Genomic DNA, 14248 nt, shown 5'->3' on the forward strand with positions numbered 1-14248 from the left:
ACATGTTTTGATTTGGTGTGTTTTCAAAACACAATTATTTTAAAATTCAAGTAGAATGCAACAACACTTTCTTTAGACCTAAACTAAGTTTTAGTTTCAAATAGGTTAACTAAGTTCACATGTTATAAATACATTTTAAATTGTTAGGAATTTATTGAATAGATAATATTTGCAAACGTAAAATAAAATTCAAACAGTGAAGGCATCTATATATATCTGTATATGTACATATGTCTATACATATATATGTGTATATAGACGTATGTGTGTATGTGTATAAACCAAAATGAAAGTTAATCTTCCAGTGACCTTTTGTCCTCTGGGACTCAGATTTCCACAAATGCCACCATAGAAGAAGCAACTGTCAAGTGTTGCTTGTGTAGTAATCCAGTAATTGTCATTCACCTTTTCCATTACTTCTTCCATCCTAGATGCTACACACCATAGACACTGTTCTACAAACTCTTTCCATGTAGCATTTTGCTCTGGGGGTGGGGCTCATATCAGTGATGGCTGTGACACATTGTTTTTGTTTGTTTGTTTTTTCGGTTTCATAGTACTTCATGCAAGGGGATATTATACTTCGTTAGTTTTGTGTTATTGGACACTAAATTGGTTTGTATAATTTGTCACTACAAACATACCCGAATGAATAGCCTTGTATTGTGCATACCTATCTTTACATATATACCCATGGGCTCATAGTTGGATGTAAAATCTTAAACATTGAGTTGCTAAATCAAATTATGTGACATGTGATAATTCTGATAGATATTAGCTAATTAACTGGACCAAAACTGGGAGTGGTCCTTGTTATGGGAGTGTTCCTCACTCCACACTCTGAGCAGCAAGTTATTATCACACTATCTTTCTTAATTTGTAGTAATATATATATATATATATCATGATTTTAATTTTCAAATTATTATTTACAGAGAGAATATTTGTGTAAATGTTATTTGTATTTATGTTTAAGTATTTTTTTCCTAATGACCTGTCAGTTAAATCCCTGTTTGTCTTGTATCCGTATCAACTGGTGTTAAGGAAATATGCCCAATTCATGTGTATAGGTTGCAAATATTTTCTCAGTTTGAATTTTTTATGCTTTAAGTTTTTTACATTAGAATTTTTCATTCAAAAATTGTACTTTGATGTATCGCAGAAATGACTTCAAGATTACATTTTTAATATGCTGATTTCAAAAATATAATTGCTTAATATCCCATGATTTCTTCAAATAATTTTGTGGTGCATCTTTAGTATTTAAATCTACTATTGATGATTAACTTGCAGTTAAATTGTTATAAAGAGTGAAGGAGGGAAGGAACGATTTTGTTTAGATGACTATCCAGCAATCCCAATGTCATTTACTTAATACTCTATTGATTATCCACTTATTTTGAATGCCACTTTTATCATATGTTAAAAAAGTTTTCTATTTCTGGTCTTTATTGTGTTGAGCTGTGTGTGTGCAAATTACTATGATACCATAAATTCTGTAGCTCTGCAATATGTTTCAGTATCCAATAGGACTGGCCTCCTCAATATTACTAAATTTTAGAATATCTCTGCCCAATTTCCATTTCACTTTTTCATATTTAAAGTTTACATAGTTGACAAAGCTGTTAGTATTTTTATGGAGATCATATTTTTTCAGGAAGTGTTGACATATTTATAATACATGGTTTCTTTATCCAACCTTAGTGTTTACCAGTGCAGTTTATATTATTTTGATCAGCAGTGATATAGAGATACAGAGAAGGTGAGAGGGAGAGATCTGAAGAACTTATAGATGATGTCTAGCTCTGTGAATTTTTGTTGTTATTGAGACATTGGTTGTTTCCATAGGTATTTACTGTCTAATAATTCTTAATATTACTATTGTGTGTATTGCTCCTTTGAAGTGTCAACTAGCTTACCTTAGGATTTCTATCTATAAACTTGTAAAATGTGCACACACACAATCACTTTGCTACTGCTGTTTATTTCTTACCAATTTTATACTTTTTTCTTTCTCTTGTTTTTACATCATCTACTCAAAGAGAACAATGTTAATGATAATAGTAAGCAAGCTTGCTTTTTTTCTGATATCAGAGAAGACTATCTTGGATTTTGGCTTTAAATATGACTCCAGCTTAGCGTGCACGCATCACCTTGCATACTGAACACCAGGAGGGACAGCATAATGTGGAAATTCTGGGCACTGGATCCAGGGCCCTTTCCAGCTCAGCCCCCTTCTTTCATGTCCTTGAATGTTACAAATTTCTAATGTTGGAAAAAGGATCTGACATTCTTCAAAAAACAGTATCAATGAGGAATTATTAAAAGTGGCTTAAATATTACCCTGTAAATGGGAACAGGCTCATAACTGTACAAAAATCTTTTTAAAACCATACGTCAAAGAATAATTTCCTTGTTATATAAACCCTTACAGAGTACACAAAATTTAAAAATATCCTCTGCATTTTGAGAGGCTTGGATAATTTTCACAACAAAAAGTAATGATGGATCAAATCAAAGTACAAACACTTCACAGGTTAAAAAAAAAAGTGCTCTTATGAACAAGTAAAAATGCCAAGGACTACATTTCAAAAGTTACTAGTTAATTATGAAATTTTTTTCATTTATCATAATGACCTTTAAAGCAGATTATATAATCTATGGTTCTATTTTACATCACAGTACTGTTATATGTATGACTGCTTTAATGATTAAATATTGAATTTATAGTAAAAGTAAAATCTCCATTTTCAACATTATTCACATGCTTACTTTCAACCTCTATGTTAAGCACCTTAACTTTCAATTAAATTCAATTTGTAATAAAACTAACTTAATACCATGTCAAATGAAACACCTGATATTCTGCATCATTCTAAGAGCAGCCTCTCTTGTGGTGAATTTAGACTTCTGCATTTGAGTGTTAAAAGCAGGACAAGAAAAGGAGGGAAGAAAGAAAAAAAGAAAAAATAGCAGTATGAATGTTTGTATTCTTATCACAGAAATTCTATTTTTGTTTGATTCCACCCATTTAAGTTTTATTATATGATTTGGTCATTGTACAAAAAAATAATGATAAACACTTTTTACTACAGATTACAAATCACACAAAATATGGAAAACTCTATGAGGGAAGTTTCCCTTGTTATAGCAATTATTCATAGGTTGGCATCTGTTGAAATGATTTCTGAACAAATTTTTTTTTGATTATTTATGGAAAAGAATTTGCAGACAGTTGTTGTTTGCTGGGGAAGAGTTTGCCTTATATTATCTCTTACAAATAGCTACAGTGGTAATACCAACTTCTCATACTCTAAAAAATAAAGTTGCCTGAATATTAGTAAAATCTGTTAAGTTCTTTTATGGTGACAACTCCTAAAATGAGTATTAGAGGAAAGTAACCTCTATAAAAGTTACAATTCTATTAAAATTTCAATGGAAATATTATTTCCCAAATCTTCTTCAAATTCTAAACCAATGGACAAAAAAGATATTAAAATCTGTATACTAGTTATTAAATTTTTAATCTCAGGCTGAACTGACATGTTCCTTATGAATAAAATTCTCAAGATACTTCCTGTGCTACTGTCCACATAACATGGAGAAAAAGCTCATGGATGACATTACTTTTTATGAATATTAATGTAAAATTAGAGTTCTTATTACTCATTTGATACCAAACAAAATGTTTCTTATTAGAGGAAAAGCATTGTGGATGGCATTAATTCAATATGCGAATATTTTACTCAACAAAACTCATCAAGGATTTGTTACAATATTCACATATTCCTGAAAAGGAGTATGGACCTTCTTAAAGATACATTTATAAAATATAAAAATAGGTGGAACAATTGAGGAAAATTGAGTGAATAAATATGGTGATAACAGATCAACCACCTCACTCCAATTATGTTATTAATATAAATGATTATTTTACAGAATTATCTTGATGGCTGAGAGGTGAAAACAATCCAGTCTTGCTGACAGGAACCCAGTCAGTGGGGATTTTGAGGCTGACTTTCACTGTGGAGCTCCATTCTTCTCTGGAATCGCTGCTGTTTTGGCGGGACCCCAGTGTCTTCCTTGCTAAGTATGTTACCAAAGATTTCTCTACTTAATCCTTGTAACACTGTGTGAATCAACCTGAGTGGAATACTTCCCCAAGGTCAAACCTAACAAATAACAAATCTTGAATGAATCCAAACCTAGTTCACTCTTGATTTTAGTTTATTTTTGCTTACTTAAAAAAAAAAAAAGCTTTGCTAGTTTGTCTGACACTAGTTAGTAGCGGAAGCAAATGACAGTAAACCGTTTTCTGTGATGCTAAATTGGTCTGCTGCAGAAAACACAGAGCTGTAATTTCTCCTGTTGAAATTCAGGCGGTAGAACCAGAGGTGATGAATAAGTCAAATCTGTGTCACAGACCAAAGAAAGCAAATAGATTCCTTTGCAAGTTGCCACTGTCCTTCCTATGCCCAATCCCCTTCTACTGGGGCCAAATGTGAATAAATAATTGTGGATTGTGAAGAGGTTGGATATAAAAAGTAGATAGCCCACATATTCTTGACTTGAATTTAGGTTCAATTTGGATTTTAGTTGGAATCAGGTAAAAAGAAAAAGAACAATTCTGTTGCTGTTCAGTATCTACACTTGGTGAGTTTGAACGTGATTACAATCCCTTGGCAAGGAGATAGAGGACGGTGATCATGGAAAGAGGGAGGATGAGAATAAATGTTTTATTGCCTGGGTGATAGATCAGGATAAATTAATGGAGACAATCGATGTGTTCAGACAGTAGAACTGAAAATAAGTTTTTGTTTTTAATTTCTACGTCCTTTAGTCTTCCTGAAAATAGATAGGAAACTATGCTTTATTACAGATGTATAGCTTGTTTTCTAAATGGCTCGGATTTTATTTTTTTCTGCAGCTCCAGCTGAGAAATCCCGATTTCTCACTTTTCTGGGCTAACACCAAGGTTGAAAAAAAGCAACTTGATCAGTACGGTAAGTCAGAACTCTGATACACCTCAGATGCCTCCATTCATTTATGTGCCCAAGCTGGTGTCGATCTAAATAATATTTCCAGAGTACCTGTTGTAAACAGGCACTAAATATAAAGCAGTGACGAAGAAAATCAAAGTACTCTGTCACAGAACCTACAGCCTTGAATAATAAAAAATACACTTAAAGTTTAATGCATAAGTTACGTCTTAGAGGAAAAGAAACAAGATTTTAAAATGTAGAATAGGAAAGTAAAAGTCTGTTTTAGAATTTTGTATCGGAAAGCCTGAATTTTACAGTATAGACCTAGAATCTAAATGCAGGGAGGGAGAGGAGTATGTGAAGACTGTAAGAAGAGTGTCCAGAGCAGAAAGAACTACAGCCTTGAAGACAGTGCACTGGGCAGGTGGACCCCTGCTAACTCCGTGGGGCATCACCTGAGGCGAGCCATGAAATGTGAGTACAAGCTCCTTAGACATGAGAAAAATGCTCTGAATTCTAATTTTGTTAGAACTACTATATATACACTATAATACATACTGCATTTAGACTGAAAGGCTCTTCACTGAAATCTGACACATTCTAACAATAATCAGAGGTAACTGTTGTACTCTTATGCAGAACAAATTTAGCTCAAATAGGTAAAATGATAAATTATACAAATTTCACCTTTTTAAAAGGATATTAAATCATTTGTGTATATATGAATTGAATATGGCTGGATTTCACCTTTTTAAATGGATATTAAATCCAATAAGTTTGTGTATACATGAACTGAATATGGCTGGAGTTTTAGCAATTCGTATGTAGACCAGTGCTTTCCTTTTTACACTATTTTTTGAATTCTGAAAGAGTAGATCATAACCTTAATTGTAGATTTGACTCTGAATTTCAGCTCCACAAAAATAAAAGGTATTAAGTTTTTGCAGGAATTCATATTGTAGTATCTTATGAAATGTTATGTCAATATTTTAAGATTCAGCTTCTTACAAATGGGGTACTTCAATGTTGTTTAAATCAACTATATTGAGATATAATTTACACTCAATAAAAAGTGCCAATGTTAGGTGTACAACTTGATGAATTTTGACAAACGTGTATAACCACCAATAACATGTCCATCCCTTAAAAAGTTCTTAAAAATCTCCTTTACAGTCAATCTTGATATGCTTTCCATCACTGAAACACTTAGTTCTGCCTGTTCTAGAATTTGCTAGAAATGGAATCATTCATGTAAATTTTTGACTGGATTATTTCATGCCCTATAACTTACAACGTATATGAGTGTTGTTGCATGCAGGATTCATTGCTGAATAGTATATGGCTGACCCTTGAACAACACAGGGACTTTTCTCATTTCTGATTTTATGTATAGGCTCGCTGTTGTTCTTGACGACTCTGGCTAAAGGTTTATCAATTTTGTTTATCTTTTTAAAGAAACAGATCTTAGTTCCATTGATCTTTAGTCTCTATTTCTTTATGATTTCTTCTATGAATTTTGGGATTTGTTTATTCTTCTTTTTCTAGCTCCGTTAATTGTAAGGTTAGATTGTTTTGAGATTTTTCTTGTTTCCTAAGGTAGGCTTGCATTGCGATAAACTTCCCTGTTAGAACTGCATTTGCTGTGTCCCATAGATTTTAGATTGTTTTCATTATCATTCATCTCCAGGTGTTTTTTTATTTCCTCTTTGATTTCTTTAACTACCCACTTTTTTTTAGTAGCATATTGTTTTAACCTCTGCATGATTGTATTTTTTTGCAGTATTCTTTTATTTTTTTCTAGTCTCAAACCATTGTGGTCAGAAAAGATGCTTGATATGATTTCAGTCTTCTTAAATTGACTGAGACTTGTTTTGTGTCCTAGCATGTGATCTATCCTGGCAAATAATCCATGTGCACTTAAAAAGAATGTGTATTCTGCTGTTTTGGAGTGAAATGTTCTTTATTAAGTCACTGATGTGTTGTTTGAGGCTCAATTTTTCTTATTGATTTTCTGATTTATCCATTGATATAAGTGGGGTATTAACATACCCTTCTATTACTGTATTACCCTTGTATTACTGTCACTATCTCCCTTCATGTCTGTTATATTTGCTGTATATATTCAGGTGATCCTATGTTGGGAGTAAAAATATTAACAAGGTTATATCTTGTTGGATTGATCCTTTGATTATTAAGTAATGTCCTTCTTTGTCTCTTGTTGCAGTCTTTGTTTTAAAGTCTCTTTTATTTGATGTAAGTATTGCTACCCCAGCTTTCTTTTCTGTTTCCATTCTTTCACTTTCAGTCTGTGTGTGCTTTAGATCTGAAGTGTCTTATAGGTAGTGTGTGTGTATATATGTCTTTTCTTATCTATTCAGCCACCCTATTTTTTCTGATTGGAGCATGTAGTCCATTTACATTTAAAGTAATTAGTGATAGGTAGTTCTTTTTCTGTTCCTTCTTTTGCTCTCTTACCTTATGGTTTGATAACTAACTTTGGTTTTTTGTTTGGATCCCTTTATAATTTTTGGTTGTGGTTACCATGAAAATCATATATATATGCATACACACATATATATATATGTCATTATTTTAGGTGATCTCTGAAGTTTAAACACGTCCTAACAGCTCTGCATTCTTATTCTCTCCCCCACATTTAATGTCGTTAACATCATATTTTACATATTTCTGTTTCGTGTGTTCCTTAACTACTTATTGTGGTTATAGACGATTTTACTACTATTCTGTTTTAACCTTCCTACTAGCTTCATAAATTGTGAATCCACTAACTTTACTAAATGTTTACCCTTACCAATGAGATTTTTTTAATATTTGTAATTGTAGTCTTTTCTCCTTAGAGAAATGCCTTGAACATTTTTTTTTTTGGCAAAGGCAAAAAGAGTATTCTTGGTTGCAGTTTTTTTTTTTTCTTTCACCACTCTGAATACATCTTGCCACCCTCTTATGTCCTGCAAAGTTTCTGGTGAAAAGTCAGTTCATTGTCTTATGGGAGTCTCTTGTACATGGTTGTTTTTCTCTTGATGCTTTTAATATACGTTCTTTACCTTTAATTTTTGCTATTTTTAAAATTTTTAAAATTTAATTTTTATTTTATATTATAGCTGGTGTACAATGTGTTAGTTTCAGGTGTACAGAAAAGTGATTCAGTTATACATATATTCATTCTTTTTCAGATCCTTTTCCCATATATGTTGTTACAGAATACTGAGTAGTATTCTCTATGCTATATAGTAGGTCCTTGTTGATTATCTATTTTATCTATTTTATACATAGTAGTGTTTATATGTTAATCCCAAACTCCTAATTTATCCCTCCTCCCACATTTCCCCTTTGAAAACAAACTTATGGTTACCAAAGTCTGTGAATCTGTTTCTGTTAGGTAAATAAGTTACTTTGTATCATTTTTTTAGATTCCATAAATAAGTGATACCATATTTGTCTTTCTGACTTACTTCACTTAGTATGATATTCTTTTTAAAGGCTGATTAGTATTCCATTGTATATGTGTACAATGTCTTTTTTATCTGTTCCTCTGTCGATGGACAGTTAGGTTGCATTCTTGTCCTGGCTGTTGTAAATAGTGCTGCAATGAACACTGGGGTGCATGCATCTTTTCAAATTATGGTTTTCTCTGGATATATGCCTAGTTGTGGAGATTGCTGGATCCTACGGTAATTCTATTTTTAGCTTTTTTAGGAACCTCCGTACTGTTCTCCATAATGTTTGTACCAATTTACATTCCCAGCACCAATGTAGGAGCTTTCCCTTTTCTCCATGCCTCTCCAGCATTTATTGTTTATAGACATTTTAATGATGGTCATTCTGACTGGTGTGAGGTGATACCTCACTGTAGTATGGATGTGCATTTCTCTAATAATAAGTGATGTTGAGCATCACTTCATGTGCTTCTTGGCCCTCAGACATTTCTCCAAAGATGACATAAAATTTAGACCTTCTGCCCATTTTTTGATTGGGTTGTTTGTTTGTTGTTTTTTGATAATGAGCTGCATGAGTTATTTGTATATTTGGGAGATTAATCCCTTGTTGGTCACTTTGTTTGCAAATATCTTCTCCCATTCTGTGGATGGTCTTTTCATTTTGTTTATGGTTTCCTTTGTTGTGCAAAAGCTTTTAAGTTTCATTAGGTCCCATTTGTTTTTATTTTCATTACTGTAGGAGGTGGATCAAAAATATATTGTTGTGATTTATGTCAAAGACTGTTCTGTGTTTTCCTCTAAGAGTTTTATAGTACCTGGTCTTACAAGTTAGGTCTTTAATCCATTTTGAGTTTATGTGTGTGTCGTGTTAGATTGTTCTGGTTTCCTTCTTTTACATGTAGCTGTCCAGTTTTTCTAGCATGACTTATTGAAGAGACTGTCTTTTCTCCATTGTATATTCTTGCCTTTTTTTGTTGTAGATTAATTGACCACAGTTGTGTGGGTTTATTTCTGGGCTTTCTGTCCTGTTCCACTGATCTGTATTTGTTTTTGTGCCAGTACCATACTGTTGTGATGAATGTAGCTTTGTAGTATAGTCTGAAATCAGGGAGCCTGATTCCTCCAGCTCTGTTTTTCTTTCTCAAGATTGCTCTGGTATTCAGGGTCTTGTGTGTTTACATACAAATTTAAACATTTTTTGTTCTAGGTCTGTGAAAAATGCCAGTGATAGTTTGACAGGGATTGCATTGAATCTATAGACTGCTTTGGGTAGTAGAGTCATTTTCACAATATTCATTCTTCCAATCCAAGAACATGGTCTATCTCTCCATCTGTGTCATCTTCAATTTCTTTCATCAGTGTCCTAGAGGTTTCAGAGTACAGGTCATTTGTATCCTTAGGTACATTTATACCTAGGTATTTTATTCTTTTTGATGCAGTAGTAAATGGGATTGGTTCCTTAATTTCTCTTTCTTATTAGTGTATAGGAATGCAAGAGATTTCTCTGTATTAATTTTGTATCCTGAAACTTTACAGAATTCACTGATGAGCTGTAGTAATTTTCTGGTAGCATCTTTAGGATTTTCTATGTATAGTAGCATGTCATCTGCCAACCATGACAGTTTTACTTCTTCTTTTCCAATTTGGATTCTTTTATTTCCTTTTCCTCTCTGATTGTCCTGACTAGAACTTCCAAATCTACATTGAATAAAAGTGGCAAGAATGGACATCCTAGTCTCATTCCTGATTTTTGAGGAAGTGCTTTCAGCTTTTCACTGTTGTTCAGCTTTTCACTGTTGCATATGATGTTACCTGTGGGTTGTCATATATGGCATGGCCTTTATTATGTTGAGGTAGGTTCTCTCTGTGCTCACTTTCTGGACCGTTTTTATCATAAATGGGTGTGGAATTTTGTCAAAAGCTTTTTCTCCATCTATTGAGATGATCCTATAGTATTCATTCTTCAATTTGTTAATGTGGTGTATATCACACTGATTAGCAGATACTGAAGAATCCTTGCATTCCCACTTGGTCATGGTGTATGATCCTTTTAATGTGTTGTTGGATTCAGTTTGCTAGGATTTTGTTCAATATTTTTGCATCTATGTTCATCTGTAATATTGGCCTGTAATTTTTGTGGTGTCTTTGTCTGGTTCTGGTATCAGGGTTGATATTGGCCTCATAGAATGAGCTTGGGAGTGTCCCTTCCTCTGCAATTTTTTTGGAATAGTTTCAGAAGGGTAGGTGTTAACTCTTCACTAAATGTTTGATAGAATTAGCCTGTGAAGCCATCTGGTCCTAGACTTTTGTTTCTTGGAAGATTTTTAATCACGGTTTCAATTTCAGTACTTGTGATTGGTCTGTTCATGTTTTCTGTTTCTTCCTGGTTCAGTCTTGGAATATTCTAAGAATTTGTCCATTTCTACCAGGTTGTCCATTTTATTGGCATAGAGTTGCTTGTAGTAGTATCTCTGCAGTGTCAGTTGTAACTTCTTTTTCATTACTAATTCTATTGATTGGAGTCCTCTCCCTTTTTTTCTTAATGAGTCTGGCTAAAGGTTTGTCAATTTTATCTTCTCAAAGAACGAGCTTTTAGTGCCATTGACTTTTGTGTATTCCCTGGGGTGTCCGCCACCAGTGTCCTTGCCCCTACAGTCAGCCACAGCTGACCTCTGCCTCCCCAGGAGACCCTCCAAGACCTGCAGGTAGGTCTCACCCAGGTTTTTCCTGAGTCACTGCTTTGTCCTGGGTCCCAGTCCATGTAAAACCTTGTGTGTGCCCTCAAAGACTGGAGTCTCTGTTTGCCCCAGTACTGTGGAGCTCCTGTACTCAAGATCCGCTGGCCTTCAAGGCCACATGCTCTGGGGGCTCCTCTGAATGAGGCTGGGGAGCCTTGCGTGGGGCAGAACTCTCACTCCTGTGGGTGCACTCTGTAATATAATTATTTTCTTGTTTGTGGGTCGTCCAACTTGGCAGGTATGAGATTTGATGATATCATGAAAGTGCCCCTCCTGTGGCTGCTGCTTTGTCTTTGGGTATAGGATAGCTTTTATTTAGTAGGTCTGAGTCTTTTTTGTTGATGGTTGTTTAGCAGTTAGTTGTGATTTTGGTTTTTTGTGAGGAGGTGAAGTTCAGGTCCTTCTACTCCACCATCTCATCTCTCTCCATTCTAATGTGTGTCTTGGTGTGGCTCTCCTTGGGTTCACCTTGTTTGGGACCCTCTATCCTTCCTGGACCTGGATTTTTGTTTCTTTTCCAATGTGAAGGAAGTTTACAACTATTATTTCTTCAGTTAAGTCATATGCCTCTTTTTCTCTTCTCCTTCTAGGTCCCATATAATGTGAATGTTAGTACAGTTGACATTGTTCCAGAGGTCACTTAAATTGTCCTAATTAAAACTTTTTCACTTCATCTTCGTTGATTTCTACTATTTTGTCTTCCAGTTCTCTGATGATCCATTCCTCTAATCCACTATAGATTCCTTCTAGTGCATTTTTTTTTGCAGTGCACGGGCCTCTCACTGTTGTGGCCTCTCCCGTTGCGGAGCACAGGCTCAGCGGCCATGGCTCATGGGCCCAGCTGCTCTGCGGCATGGACCCATGTCCCCTGCACTGGCAGGCGGACTCTCAACCACTGCACCACCAGGAAAGCCCTAGTGCATGTTTTGTTGTATCAGCTTTTATATCCTTTAGCTGTGTTAAATTTGTCTTCATTCTTTCTGCTCCAGAGTTTGTTGAGCATATTCATGATCATTACCTTAAACTTTAGTTATCTCCACTTTGCTCAGTTCTTCTGGGGTTTTGCCTTATTCTTTCATTTGGAAAATACTCCTCTGTTTTAGGTAGCTCATTGTATTTCTCAATCTGGCCTTATGTAGGAGGTCCCCGGAGCCCAGTAGTACATTCTCCTCTGGTCACTGGAGCTATATTCTCTAGGGGCGGCTGCATGTTTCCTTCTACTTGGGCAGGTTTGACTACTGTGGGTTCATGGGTAGGTGAGGCTGTACCCTGACCCAGCTGGCGGCCAGGCCCTGTCCTGTGCTGTGGCTGGTGCCACAGGGCCAGGTCCTGGGGCAGCTGACTCTTATACTGGTGGAAAAGTTAACATATAATGTGTCAAAATATTCAAAATTAACTGTTGGCAATCTAGGACATTGTTTATCATCTTTTTGCTTTTACGCAGAATTAGCCTTATGGTACCTGTAGTGTTTCAGTGAAATGGAAAAGCTTTAATGATCATCACAATTCTTTCCTTTATAAATGCAAATAGTCACTTGGTAATAAAGTTAAAACAACTTACTTCGAGAAGCATAACATTGTAAGAGACCATTTAAAACCTACTAAACAAAAAATTTTGTAAATATTGAGATTTAAAATTTTATAAATACTGACATCCATCCATCAACTAGTATTTGACTATGTTTATCTACAGTTTTAATGTACAGTTCTGTCAAGAAGTGATGTATGTACTACACATTAGGTATGTGGACAAGTGAATTACTTGTTTATTTCCTTGTCTCCCTCATTTGCTAAATGGAATTTCTTGAAGTGTTATGAAAATAGATGTGAAATTATGAGCCAAAATCATTTATGGGTCACACTTTCCTTTATAACTACTTTGAAATGAACTTATAGACAGTCTCTAAATCCAGCTTAAAATATTATCTATTTAACCTTCTTCAAAGATTTCAAGAAATGATTATATTTTAAGGGTGATGTTACAGAGACCAGAAAAGTGATCTAAAACAATTGTTTAATATCAAGACGATGCTGGGCTGACCTGCTCTCACAAACACATCAAAACTATGTATAGAACAACTCTTGCTGAAATCAACCTGGGGACTAGCAGGATGGCTTTTCCACCACAAAGCCTGTGAAAAAAGATCCACACTGAGGCTGGTAGGAAGGGAGGAGGAGTGACCTGCATCCCTAGTGGGGTACACAGAAGTGCAGGGGGATGTCACAGCCTCAGGATCCTCCCTGGGATGTCAGGGTTTTGAGCTACACGTTGGGCAACCCAACCCTGGGGTCGGACCCTGGGAAGACAAGCCCCCTTAGCTGGTTTGAAAACCAGTGGGGCTTACGAGACAGAGGTCTGTAAGAAACCTAGATACAATCACAACATAGACACGTGCGTGAGTGAATCTAACTCCAGGGCAGAGATTGCCACCACAGGAACTCTCGTCCCCGTGCACACTGGGTGAGGGAGTGAAGCCAGCTCAGCAATATAGCACCAACCCCACCTCTAACCAAGGTAAACACACGATGGAAAAACTAAAACCACAGAAGTACAGCCCCATGCCCTCAGCCCCTGCCATGCCCCAAACCAAGGCACAGACTGCCAGCCCACGCAGGATAAATCCCACCAAGTCTGTGGCTGCCAGCATACTCTGGAGGAAGACACAGCCCCTGTTCACCTCAGATCCAGCTCTTGCATCAAAGCCACTGGTCACACGCTGCCTGAAGAGAGAAGTTCCCACACAAGGACCAGAATTAGGTAACTGTTTCACTTAATTTCCTAGAGGTAGAGAAAGTTAAACAAATTGAGAACACTGAAGAATTTGTTTCAAATGAAAGAACCCTTAATGAAACAGAGATAAACATTCAAAGCAATAGTAATAAGAGTGCTGACTGAGCTGGGGAAAAGAACAGTGAGGATTTTAACAAAGAACTAGAAAATGTAAGAACCAGAGTTGAGCATACAATAACTGAGGTGAAAAATACTCTAGAGGGAATTAACAGCAGATTAGGTGATACAGAAGAACGTGTAAATGATCGAAATCACTCAATAGTTGTTTGTGACCTCTGG

At 35.4% G+C, this 14248-nt stretch overlaps 1 long non-coding RNA gene across 1 annotated transcript in view; it reads left to right on the forward strand.

The window, feature by feature from the left end:
* Positions 1-3945: 3945 nt before the first annotated feature.
* LOC109547640 (uncharacterized) overlaps positions 3946-14248 on the forward strand; it is a 54684-nt gene continuing 44381 nt past the window's right edge. Inside the window, exons 1-2 of the long non-coding RNA XR_012328934.1 lie at positions 3946-4090; positions 4928-5003. This is a non-coding gene — a long non-coding RNA (uncharacterized lncRNA). The remainder of the gene's footprint in view (positions 4091-4927; positions 5004-14248) is intronic.

Source organism: Tursiops truncatus, chromosome 21, assembly GCF_011762595.2.
Source record: "Tursiops truncatus isolate mTurTru1 chromosome 21, mTurTru1.mat.Y, whole genome shotgun sequence".
Classification (NCBI taxonomy): domain Eukaryota; kingdom Metazoa; phylum Chordata; class Mammalia; order Artiodactyla; family Delphinidae; genus Tursiops; species Tursiops truncatus.